Genomic DNA, 12,566 nt, shown 5'->3' with positions numbered 1-12,566 from the left:
AGTCATATACCCAACATAAAAAAAGAAAACTCTACAGCCTCACTCCAAGTCAGATTTACTTTTCTTTTTATATACCTGTGAATTGATTCCTAATTTTACTGTTGCATCTTTGTTATAAGTTTATTCTTTGTTCCTAATCCAGATTCATACACTACTGATTTCCTGCTGTTTCTTAGGAAGTAAAATAGTTGTCTCCTGTGTTTTCTTTTTCCCTGGATTTCATAAACTCTTTATCTTTGTGAAATTCTTAACAACATCATGAAAAGGGCAGACATGAAAAAGCTTATAATAATAATTCCCCGATGCTTTTTATTAATGTTTGGTGGGGATGATTAACACAATGCCTTAAAATTATCAAGATAAATATGACCAGAATGAGCTGGATATTTAATACACCCTAAATATAATCCTCAGGTACTTGAAACAGCAAGAACTGGGGCTCTTGCTAACCACACCCCATCAGCCAAGGAACAGATTTCCTGCTATCATCTACAAATCTTAACCTGTGTTAGAATATGAAAGAGGACTGAAGGATTATACATTTGCTACTTCACTGAATTATTTTTGATCATAAGCCATTTATACTATACTGTTCTCAAAGCAATGGTACTTTCTGAGTTCAGGTTATTACTGTAGTGACCAGAATGTGATCTGTAGAAAAATGTAGTCCATCAAACAATGTCAGATGTGTCAAAAAATTGTTTTCCTGAAAATTTAGAAAGGTAGAAAGGCCTACTTGAATTCTGTTAAATTCTGTAACTTATGGCTGGGAAGACAGAAAGGATGAGAACCATACAATATATAGCAAGAACCACTGATTACAAGCAGCAGATATTTTTACACAGAAATGGCATAGTAAAGCGGGGGAAAAAAAGTATATTTGATTACTGACTTTAAGGCGAAATGTTTGGGAGACAACGCACAAGGGAAAAATGAATGAAGATGCAGATGTGAATCATTGAGTTTGGTGCACTAAAGTAACTGAACCAAAATTAAAACTTACTGAAAAGAAGTGGTTTATATACATTCTACAAAATTATATTTGATATTAGAGCAAGAAAGCATTGGGGATCTATTTTGACAGCTAAAGGAACAATAGATGAGAATTTCTTAGTTTAGACTAGCTATGTACAGAAAATCAAACACAAATTCAATACTTACTTAATTACCAGAAAAGTCTTTTCTACTGAGAGGAAAAAACTAAAATTATATTCATTTATTTACCGTTTTATATATTCACTTTCATAATTTCTTCTGACACTGATAGAGGATATCTAGACTCTCTTTACTGATAACTAAGGAGTAAACATAGAAATCACATTGGGTTTTCCCCTATGTGAAAAAACACCTTAATGGTATTTGAGTCTTCTTGCTAATAGCCACCACTCCAATCTCTAGTAAAATGTCAATCCACAGTTTATATCCAAAGATATACAGGTACTGTGTTCTGACCCCAGTGCAGACTCACATTTGTCTTGTATCAGTTCTTTTATTTTGGTGTTGAGAACAGATCATCTGTTTGCACATGCATTCCCTATGAATACTTCCATACAGCTTCAAATACCCTCGGAGAATATTTTGCAGCTGCTTTCAACTGCTGTGTTTGTGCTGAGCTGCCCAGCCCTGCTTTCCATACAATCACTAAGTTAAGCTTAAAATACATGTTTTCTCCTGTCCTCTGAGTTCCTTTTAGATGGCCAAAGTAAAACAGTGGTAGATATGGATGTCAAAGCATTATAAACAATCTACTGATGTATCATATCAGTAGAGTATCATATTATATACATATATAACCTCATACTGTATTCCTGGATGCCCTTACACCAACAACTGAAATTTGTGCATGCCTTCTACTATTTTGCAAAGAAATTATGTGTCACAAGCTTATTAGGATAGAAGGATGAAAAATAAGTTTAGTCACATTTACTGGGCAGTCTATTTATATGAATTATCATTTTTTAACTGCCAAGATTTTCTGAGCAATAGGAGGTATCACGTTTCCACACACTGACAAATACTATCCCTCTTCATTGGATGCATTTTAAGTGCAACAGTTTGCATCACAGGTGTTAGGGGTAAATATAAAGATTCCAACTGAAAGATTTTACATACTATACATCTTTGTATGATACATTACTCTCTTTATGTACTCAGTAGACTGCAAACTATCAATTTCTATGCAGCTCTAAGGGTGGCCTTCTGATTAACCAGTTTTAAGAGAATGATAAGCAGTTTTGATATTCTGGACGTGAATCTGATTTGGTTTTTTTTTTTTTTCCTCAACAGGATATTCTGGAGTAACATAAGTGAAACCAGAGAGAAAAATCAACTGAAATAAGAATCAGCACAACTGGCAATATCCTTTTTTTAAAGGCATGCATACACTCAATGTAGCATAGCTGAAAACTAGATTACAGTAGCGTAGGTAGACATGAGCTTTAGCTGGCAAATATCAAAAAAGTCTGTTTAAAATTAAGACATGCTACTTATTTTCTAATAAAATAATTATTCAACTGAACCATTGCTTTAATAAGAGTATGGCTTCAAGTGTACATATATACATACATACAATCACACAAAACGTGTCCAAAAGAGTCAATAACAGGTCAGCTAGTTTACCCCATTAGCCTGAAAAGATCTACTCTGTATTATTCCTATTTTCTTTAAAAAAAAGTTTGCAGTGACAGAAGTTCTATAGCCTGTCTAACAAATGCATTCTCATGCTTAACTGTTCTTGAACTAAAAAAAAACCCACAAAACCTGACATAAATGGTTCTTGATGTTATGTGAGTCTCTTGCTTCTTAGCCTATCTACAGGTGACATGCAGAAAACAGTTTATTGCCTTTCTCTTGGCAGGTATCTTCTGTATATTAAGGCTGTTATACAATCTCCTTTCTCCTTTTTGTCTAGATAAAATATCCCAATTTCTTCAATAACTTAACCAATTATTCTCCATCCTCATTTCATGCGGATGATTATTTCCACTTTGCAAATGACTTTTGAAGAATTGCATCCTTTTTCCTGACTGTTTCTCCATTTTCTCAAAATTATTCTGAATTCAACTTCAATATGCTTGCAGGCTCCAGAAGGTTGATGTCATCTGTAAATTTGACTTGCCAGTCCATCAGCCAGGCTAGGCTGTTAATAAAACTACTGAATATTACTAGAGCCAATCACAGAGTCCCTCGGAATTCTGCTCAGTCCATTCTTCAAGTTTCACAGTAAACCTTTAATAATTGTTCTTTTTGTACCTCTTTACAATCAGGTTTTTGCTCCCCTTATTAAGAATCCTATGGGGAAAATATTGTAGAAAGTATCAAAATTGCAAAAATGAACCTATATGGTGTCTCCTACTTCTCACCTGCAATTCTTACTTCATCCTTAGAAACAAAATAGAAGAATGCAAATAGTTCTTGATGGAGGAGAGTTAGTTGCTGTCCATTCACATGGTCATCTTTGGAATGACCAAAAACTTTGATTATTTTTGTTGTTTTGCAATCATAGGCACAACAATATGAATCAAAATATTCCTATACGAAATATATTCTTATAACTCAACATTATAACTTATAATGTTCTTATAATTAAATACACAGCTTCCAAGTATATATTTCAACAATATACTTCCGGTAAGAAAACTCTCCCATTCCTTTTTTTAAATGTATTTCCTTTTAACAATATGCATTGTAATGCTTTTCCCTATTTCTGCAGCCTTTTTAATCTTCCACATTCCCATAGGTAACATTAAGTATCATCTTATAAAGTATCTTGTCAACACAGTATGTCATATTTGACTCTAAATAGTATGTTGTTATAATTCTATAATTAGAAATTATACTGCCAGAATAAATGCAGCAAATTCACTTAGCTTACATATTATGTCATTACATGCTATCTTTTTTGTTTGTTTATAAACCAGATAAATGGGAAAAAAAAAAAAACACACACCCAACTCAAATAATTAGTATGTCATATACTTAATGTAGACAGAATAGTCAATTGTTCTTAGCAAAATGTACTCTAGCAAAGTTAAAAACTTCTGGAAAAAGTCAAGTTTTTTCAAGTGCATTCCCACAGACAATGTTAATGTGATTTTTAGTCTTTTAAAGATATGTTTATTTTTTAAACAAAGTTTCTTTATACACACTATGATATATTTTTTGTATACTTACATTAAAAATAGTTTATTTCTGTATAATTTCTAGAAAACCAGTGTAAAATGTCATAAAAGATACTAGAATGTAATTATTAGACAAAGACATTAGAGCAAAGATAATTGTTGAAAGTTGTTGCACTGTTTGCAAGACTAAGAATAGGTGCTTTTCTTTAGGAATTATTTATGTAACTTAACTGTTTTTCACCTCATTAATGTAGCCTCTCCAGACTGGACTGAAGCTGCTAAATGAATTTAAGTCTTTCATTTGAGGTAGGGCTGTGAGGGGAAGGTTAAGGCTAATATGGAATTCTTTAAGTTATAAAGACTTACTTACTTAAATTATTTACATTAATAAGACAATTTTGTACAATAGGTGACTAAGCAAGCGATCAGTATATAGTATTTTATGTATATGTATGTATGGGGATTCATTTAATGTACTTTGCAAGAAAGGAGTTAATTGAAATATTAGCTTCAGGTTTATACCAGTCATGCTGCATAAAACAATAAACCTCAGTCCTTGATAAGAAAAATGTCATTTATCAAGTCTGCCAAAGGCTTTTCAATAGATTTAGCCACTGTAAGGAAGAAAATCATGTGGCCAAAGCTCAATTATAGTTTAAGCTGGCCAGCACTGTGAAGGACAACAAAAAGGACTTTTTAAAATATGTTAACAGCAAAAGGAAGATCAGAGATAATGTTTGTCTGCAGCTTGATGAGATCAGTTACCTCACAAATAAGAATGTAGACAAATTGGACACGTTTAATACCTTCTTTGCCTCTGTCTTCCACACCAGTGGTAGGCCCTGGTACCCCAGGATCCCTGAGTTGAAAGATCATGACTGGGGGGATGGTAAATTTCCAGCCAACTCTGAACTTGTTTGAGACTTGCTGCTCCAGCTGGATGTGCATAAGTCTGTGGAGCCTGATGGGATTCATCCCAGGGTACTGAAAGATCTGTCCAATGTCATCATGGGACCTCTTGCCATTACTTTTCAATATTGGGAGTCTGGAGAGGTCCCAGTTGGCTGGAAGCTGGCAAATATTGTTCCAGTTTTCAAGGAGGGAAAGGAAGACTTTGGTAATTACAGGCCTGTCAGTCTCATTTCAGTGCCTGGTAAAATTATGGAGAATGTTATCCTGGGAGTCTTTGAAAAACACTTGAGAGACAACAGAGTCATTGGTCATAGCCAGCATGGGTTCATGAGGGAAAAGTCCTGCATAACTAACTTAATTTCCTTTTAGGACAAGGTCATCCATTTAACTGACCGTGGAAAGCCAGTGGCTGTGGTTTTTCTGGACTTTAGCAAAGCTTTTGGTACTTTCTCTCACAGTATCCTTCTGGAAAAAACGTCCAGCACACAGATAGAAAAGCTATAATATACTGGGTGAGCAAATAGCTGACTGGTGGGGCTCAAAGCCTTATAGTAAATGGAGTTACATCAGGCTGGCAGCCAGTCAACAGTGGGGTTCCCCAGGGGCCAATGCTCTTCTATGTTTTTATAAATGATATGGATGCAGGAATTGAATATCCATTAAGTAAGCTTGCTGATGATACTAAATTAGGAGAAGCTGCAGAGTCCTTTAAGTGTAGAGAGCCCTCGCAGAGCAATCTGGATGGGCTACAGAGCTGGGCAATCACCAGCTATATGAAATTTAACAAAATCAAGTGCTAGATTCCCCACCTGGGATGGGGTGATCCTGATTATACATACAAACTGGGGGACAAGAGGATGGACAGTAGCTCCATGGGAAAAGATCTGTGGGTTTGGGTTGATAGCAAGTTGGGTATGAGTCACTGTATGTATGTTATATACATAACACATTGTTAGTGTGCCCTGACAAACCAAAAAGACCAACCGTGTGCTGGGGTACATCAAGCACAGCATAGCTAGCCAGTCAAGGGAGGTGATTGTTGCACTCTACCCTGCATGGCCCCACCTCAAGTACTATGTGCAGTTTTGGGTGCCTCAGTATAATAAGGACATGAAACTATTAGAGTGTGTCCAGAGGAAGGGTAACCAAGATGATGAAAGGTCTTGAGGACAAGACTTAAGAGGAGTAGAGCAGCTGAGGTCACTTGGCTTGTTCAACTTGGAGAAGAGAAGGCTGAGGGGTGACCTCATTGCACTCTACAACTTCCTCAAGGTGGGAAGCAGAGCAGGAAGTGTTGATCTCCTCTCTTTGGTGACCAGCAATAGGACATGAGAAAATGGAATGAAGCTGCATCAAAGGAAGTTCAGATTCGACATTAGGAAGAGGTTCTTCACTGATGGTTGGTCACTAGAACAGGCTCCTCGGGGAAGCGGTCATGGCACCAAGGCTGTCAGAGTTCAAGGAGCATGTGGACAATGCTCTTAGTCATATGGTTTAATTTTAGGTAGTCCTGCAAAGAGCAGGGGGTTGGACTTTATGATCCTTATGGGTCCCTTCCAATTCGAGATTTTCTATGATTGTGTGATTCCATTTGAAAAAAAATTAGGGACGGTTTGAGATAACAGTATCATTTAGGAATAAAATTAAATGAAAAGTTATTTTGTATAATGTATATTACATAAGTCAGCTCATTGATAAGGCCCCCAGTTTCATTATATGTAGCACAGCTTGCACCCCAGAAGTTTCACAAGGATATGATCTGCTTTTGTGATGTTCCAGCTTTCAGGAATTTGCTACTTTATATTGTAAGCTTCCAAACTGCCTCTTGATATTTTCTCTCTTCATCTGAACTCTACGCTAAAATTAGTTCTGTTATTGGGTTTCCACTGGTGTCTTTTTTCCTTTCCTTATTCTAAATTCATTAACCTCAGCCAGAGAAACTGGTGTAAACCCAAGCTATTAAATAGCCTTCTTTTTAGTAAAAAAAATCATGGATATTTGTTTTTTATACTCTTCAGAGTCTCATTGCAGATTTGAGAGCAGAACCAGCCCTTGAATTAAGGTCATCCAGACGCAGGGTAAAGGATTAACTACAGAGGTGAAAACCTCTGCACTGGTCTGTGGCAAATAACGTCTGAAAAACCATAGTGTTCATGAGTCATGCTGGATAATACTCTTTAAAATTTTCTGCATGAGATCAACTTTCATGATAACCTATTTTAGCATACAGTAAAAAAGTTGGATTATGATAAATTATCAGTCACTTCATTGCTCATTAAGGAAACAGCTATTCACATCACCATCCTTGGTAAGGCTTGACTTTTTGATCAATATAATTCTTTTTGGTTTACATGTATTAAGAAAGTTTATGAACCAGGGCTTTGTGATACACTTTTTTATTGCTCAAGTAGGTTATATATCCTTTCTGAATTATATGAAAGCTATCTTCTGTTAGACTAACACAGAAACAAAAGTTCAGACTTCACTTTCCCATTTTCTTGAATAGTACGACTGCACTCTTAAACATAAAATCATGTCCATTGACTGATTCTTCCACATTTTATTCCTTCTTCCTACCTTTTTTGGCCATCCATCCATTTTAACAATATATTTTTTATAATACCTACACAAAGACTTACTGAAAAAAAGTAACTAAAATCAGTGTAACTTTCACATTTTGTGCCTGAGATTTCCAATATGTGCAAAATCTGTACAAATAGCAAACATTAATAACAGTGTTAAATCTATTGAACTTCTTCAGGCATGCTGGTATGCTCTGAGATTAAAGATATGGAGAAGATAAAAAAAAAAAATCTGAGGCCCAGACTGTGATGAAAGGCATTTAGCAAATGAGCTGACTCCAGTCACATAACTCTCATTATACAGGATTATTCATTGAGAGCCAGAGCATCATAATGTGTTCAAAAGACAATGAACTGGATTTAAAAAGGAACACTTTATGCACTTCATGGCTAAATATAGAGAATAGCTTGTTGATACGAAATCATACAGGTGCAATTTGGTCATATATTGCAAGGCATCTGTATAAGGCATTAAATACACTCTTTACAAGCTATTCAGAAGCCAGTGGAAAAAAATTAAAACTCTGGAGTCACAAGAGATCCTATTCACTCCCTTCTCACTGGTCAAAATATGTTATTGTCTGAGAATCGCTGTAATTTCATTATTGCTACGCACTTGACAGAATAGCTACCCAAAATTAAAGTGTGTGCTGTACTAGACACAAACCTGTTGAGATAGACTGTCTCCGACAGGAAAGAGACCAGAGTCTCCCCTAGTTACATTTCTTTCCTAAGGGGTGCTGGCAGCTGTGCAAGAATATGGTGGTCCTTAACGTGGACCACATCGTAATCTTTCAGTCTGGCTAACGAATCATAGAGGAATAGATCTGGCAAATATTCTGTGCTCTCTTCTGTGCGTATTGGCATGCATTTTTAGATGTGTTCACTATAACTGTTTTCATGCCCATACTTGCAGAAATATTTGAAAAATTACTGAATGTTGAGGAAGTATTAGTACCATGTAAGGAACAGAGGAATGATTTCATAAAATTGCCTGGATGATGGCTGTTCCACTTCAAGAAATTAGTTTCATTAAGCCTGAGAGCAAAAATATGCCATGTGTCCTGAACTATTGAATCAAAATTAGACAACATATAACAATGTATGCTCAGTACTACGATATATCAGAGAATTATCTTATTGTTAAAGAAGAAAAAAAAAATATCGGGGGGGAATGAAAAACTGTCACCAAAAAAACAACAAAAAAGAGTAAGAGAACCATGGACACCCTGAACACAATGGGACCAAGTCCATCGAAGGGCCATGAAGATGATTTAAGGGTCTGGAACATCTTTCATATGAGAAGGTGCTGACTGAGCTGGGACTCTTCAGCCTAGAGAAGAGAACACTTGTGAGGAATAAAGGAGACCAAGCCAGACATTCCTTAGTACTGTCCAATGATAGGACAAGAGGCAATGAACACAAACTGAAATACAGGAAATTCCATTTAGGAAAAAAACATTTTTACTGTAAGGGTGGTCAAACACTGGAATGGGTTGCCCAGGCATGTTCAGAACCCACCTGGACAATATGTTTTGCAACCTGCTGTGGCTAACCCTGCTTGACTATGAGAATGGTATGAGAGGATCCCCTGATGTACCACCCAAATTTGGTGATTTAGTGAGTACAGTTGCATCAGACCTACAAGTTTTCCCAAAACAGCAACGAAATTAGGCCAGAAGAGGAAAACAGATATACAGTTGAAAATGAATATATGTATTAACAGGGGCTTATCAGTAAGGGGAAGCAGTATATAGCCTGCTTTTTTGTGTTGTGCTGAAAATACAGTGACAGAGGTGGGCCACCACACTGTATAAGCCTATTGTATGGTTGAGAATCAAAGAGGTGGTGACCAAACATAGACTATCTAGATCTCAGGATTTGTCCAAAGGGGTTGTTGTATGAAAAATTATATGTCACAAGAATTCTTTGGGTTTGTTGTAGTTTATTTCACTGAAACAATACCTGAAGAAGGATCTGGTTTTGTACAGTTCTCTCAAGCTCCTCGATAAGTTGTTTCAGAAAGAGGTACACTACTTTGATATTTTCAAAACTGAATATTCTTTTTTCTATTCAATAGTTCCCGGCTGAAAAAAAATAATAATAGACATAAGAAATAATGAAAATAATAAAAAAAAGGTATAATTTGCCTGCTATCACTTTTTCCAAAAAACTTGTATTTTAATGCATATATTTATATTTGTTGTTGCCTGCTGCTGCTTAGATTGCAGTTTTGCTATAATATTATTATGCCACAAACACAGCAAAATATTATTTCACAGAATTACAGAATCTCTGAGGTCACAAGGAAACCCTGGAGGTTCTCTAGTCCAACACCCCTGCTCAAACAGAGTTAGCACAGCAGGTTACCCAGGGCTATGTTCAGTCAAGTTTTTAATATCTCTTAAGTATGGAGACTCTACAACTTCTCTGGGTGATCTGTCTGAGTCTGACCACTCCTACAGTAAAAAAAGTGTTTTCTTATTTTCAGACTGAACTTCATGCAATTTAAGTTGTGCCCATTGACGAGATTCCCCTGAGCCTTCTCCAGGCTGAGCAGCCCCAGCCTCTCTCACACATCCTTTCTTCAAACTGTAGTTTCTTTCAATCCCTTCGTCATTTTAGTGGCCATTTCCTGGACTCACTCCAGTCTATTCATGTCTTTCTTGTACTGGGGAGTCCATACCAGTACCAAGACCTCCAAATGTGTCTCAACAGCGCTTTGAGCAGAGGTAGAGGATCATATCACTTGACCTGCAGTCAGTGCTCACCCTTATGCAATTCAGGATGCTCTTGACCTTTGCCATGAGAACACATTGCTGGCTTATGATCAGCTTGTTGTTTACCAGTACCTCCAAGTCCTTTTCTGCAGAGCTGCTTTCCAACCAGTTGACCTCTAGTCTGCTAGTCCCTGGGGTTATTCCTCTGCAGGATCAGAACTCTGCATTTTCCTTTGTTGAATTTTGTGAGATTACTGACTGCCCAATTCCCCAGCCTGTCCAGGCAGCAATCTATCTGGTACCCTGCTCTTCCACCAACAGTAAGTTTTCCTACCCAATGTCATCCATATATAAAGGAACTAAGTTTTTTCCATAAATAATTAGTTGTCGATTCTTTATTTAAACATAAAATCTTACTGTATTAGAAAAATGAGTTTGATTGTTCTAGAAAAATGTGCAGTGTTGACAGTCTGAATATAGAAAATATGATATGATTTGCTTTTTGGTTATAGATTATTTTAATTCTTTAATGTTATGTTTGGAATTAAAAAAAATATTAGAAACATAAGAGGGTTTTGTTGTTTTGGTTTTTTTTTTTTTGAGATAAACAAAATTAACCTGTAGTTATCGGACATGAAAAACCTGTGATTATAAATATAAATGTGCTAGGCTATCATGTCATCTGAAATCATCCTGAAGAGGAAAAAAAAACAACCCAGCACAAAGATATGCTTAAACCAGCTTTAAACAGCTTCTTTGACAAACTCTTTAAAAGAAAACGTAACAAAGATTATATCAAGCTAAATTACGTCACATTTACATTTTGCCATGAATTAGAAGTGACTGATAAGCACTGGTACTCACTAGGCAATAATAATCACTCATCTCAGCTTATCTTACAACCTGTATGATAAAGTCTTCTAGTATCTCAGCCAAAACAAAAATGTTCTATCACATGTTCCTTTTAAAAATCAAAATGCTAAATTTAAAGCATTTATAATGTACATATCTGGGGAAACATTTGCACCTGCTATTTTATATTATAATCAAATAAGATTTTGTTATCTTGTTTAAATTCTGAAAAGGTATACTCCCATTTCGGTGTGCCAGAAGTCTAAAAAATGCATTTAGATGAATCTTTGGGACATATTCTTTTCTCAGACAGCATCTATCAGTGAAACTACTGGTTTAATATGAAAATTTATTTATATTTATATTACTTGAAGTTACAGCAAATTTCAAGTGTACATATTTATGGATAATACTTAAATTCTAAATTACCCCCATTACTGAACTACCTTTATATAATGAGAATTGTATTTACTTTTCTTGGTATGTTTTCTTTTGCCATTTAGAGTTCCACAACACATTGTGGGTTTATTTGTTTTGACTTTGTTGTGGTGGGTTTTTAATGGGTTTCTGGTTTTGGTGGTGTTACTTTGTTTTGCCATTGTTGTTCCAGTATGCTTTGAAACAAATTGTTATTTTTTAAATAAAAGTTTGGCTCATATAAATATTTTACATGCCATGTTCCTAGTTGGAATCCCCAGATTTTTTAATGCAACATTACTTCTCTTGTAACAATCTTCATTTGCATGGGTTTATACTTTCATCAGTCTTTTTAAAAAAATGGCTTCCAAAATTTTTGAGCAGGAAAGCATTAAAACTGATGATAACTTGTTAAATATTAAGATTTTGATTAAAAGTTAAGGTGGAAAACAAATATTATGCAAAGACAACTTCAGATACACTCTACTTACTTCAGACACACTCTACTTACTTCTGATGACTTAAAAAGTTAATCTTATACAATGGACATTGGAAACCTTTTCTAAAGCAGTTTTCTACTATTTTTTTTAATTGTTTGTTCATGTGTGCATTGGGTTTGGTATCTGCTTTGGGATAGCCCCAGTAGGCAGCTAAACACCACACAGCCACTCGCTCACTCCGACCCAATGGGATGGGGGAGAGATTCAGAAGGGCAAAAGTCGCAAAACTCATGTGTTGAGATAAAGACAGTTTAATAGGGAAAGCAAAAGCTGTACACTCAAGCAAAGCAAAATAAGGAATTCATTCACTGTTTCCCATCAGTAAGCAGATGTTTACCCATTTCCATGAAAACAGGGCTTCATCACACATACCAGTTACTTGGGAAGACAATCGCTATGACTGAACGTTCCCACTTCCTCCTTTTCCCCAGCTTTTATTGCAGAGCATGACATTATATGGCA

The sequence above is a fragment of the Falco punctatus genome (genome assembly GCF_963210335.1).
Source record: "Falco punctatus genome assembly, chromosome: 5".
NCBI lineage: Eukaryota > Metazoa > Chordata > Aves > Falconiformes > Falconidae > Falco > Falco punctatus.
This window is presented reverse-complemented; position numbering follows the sequence as displayed.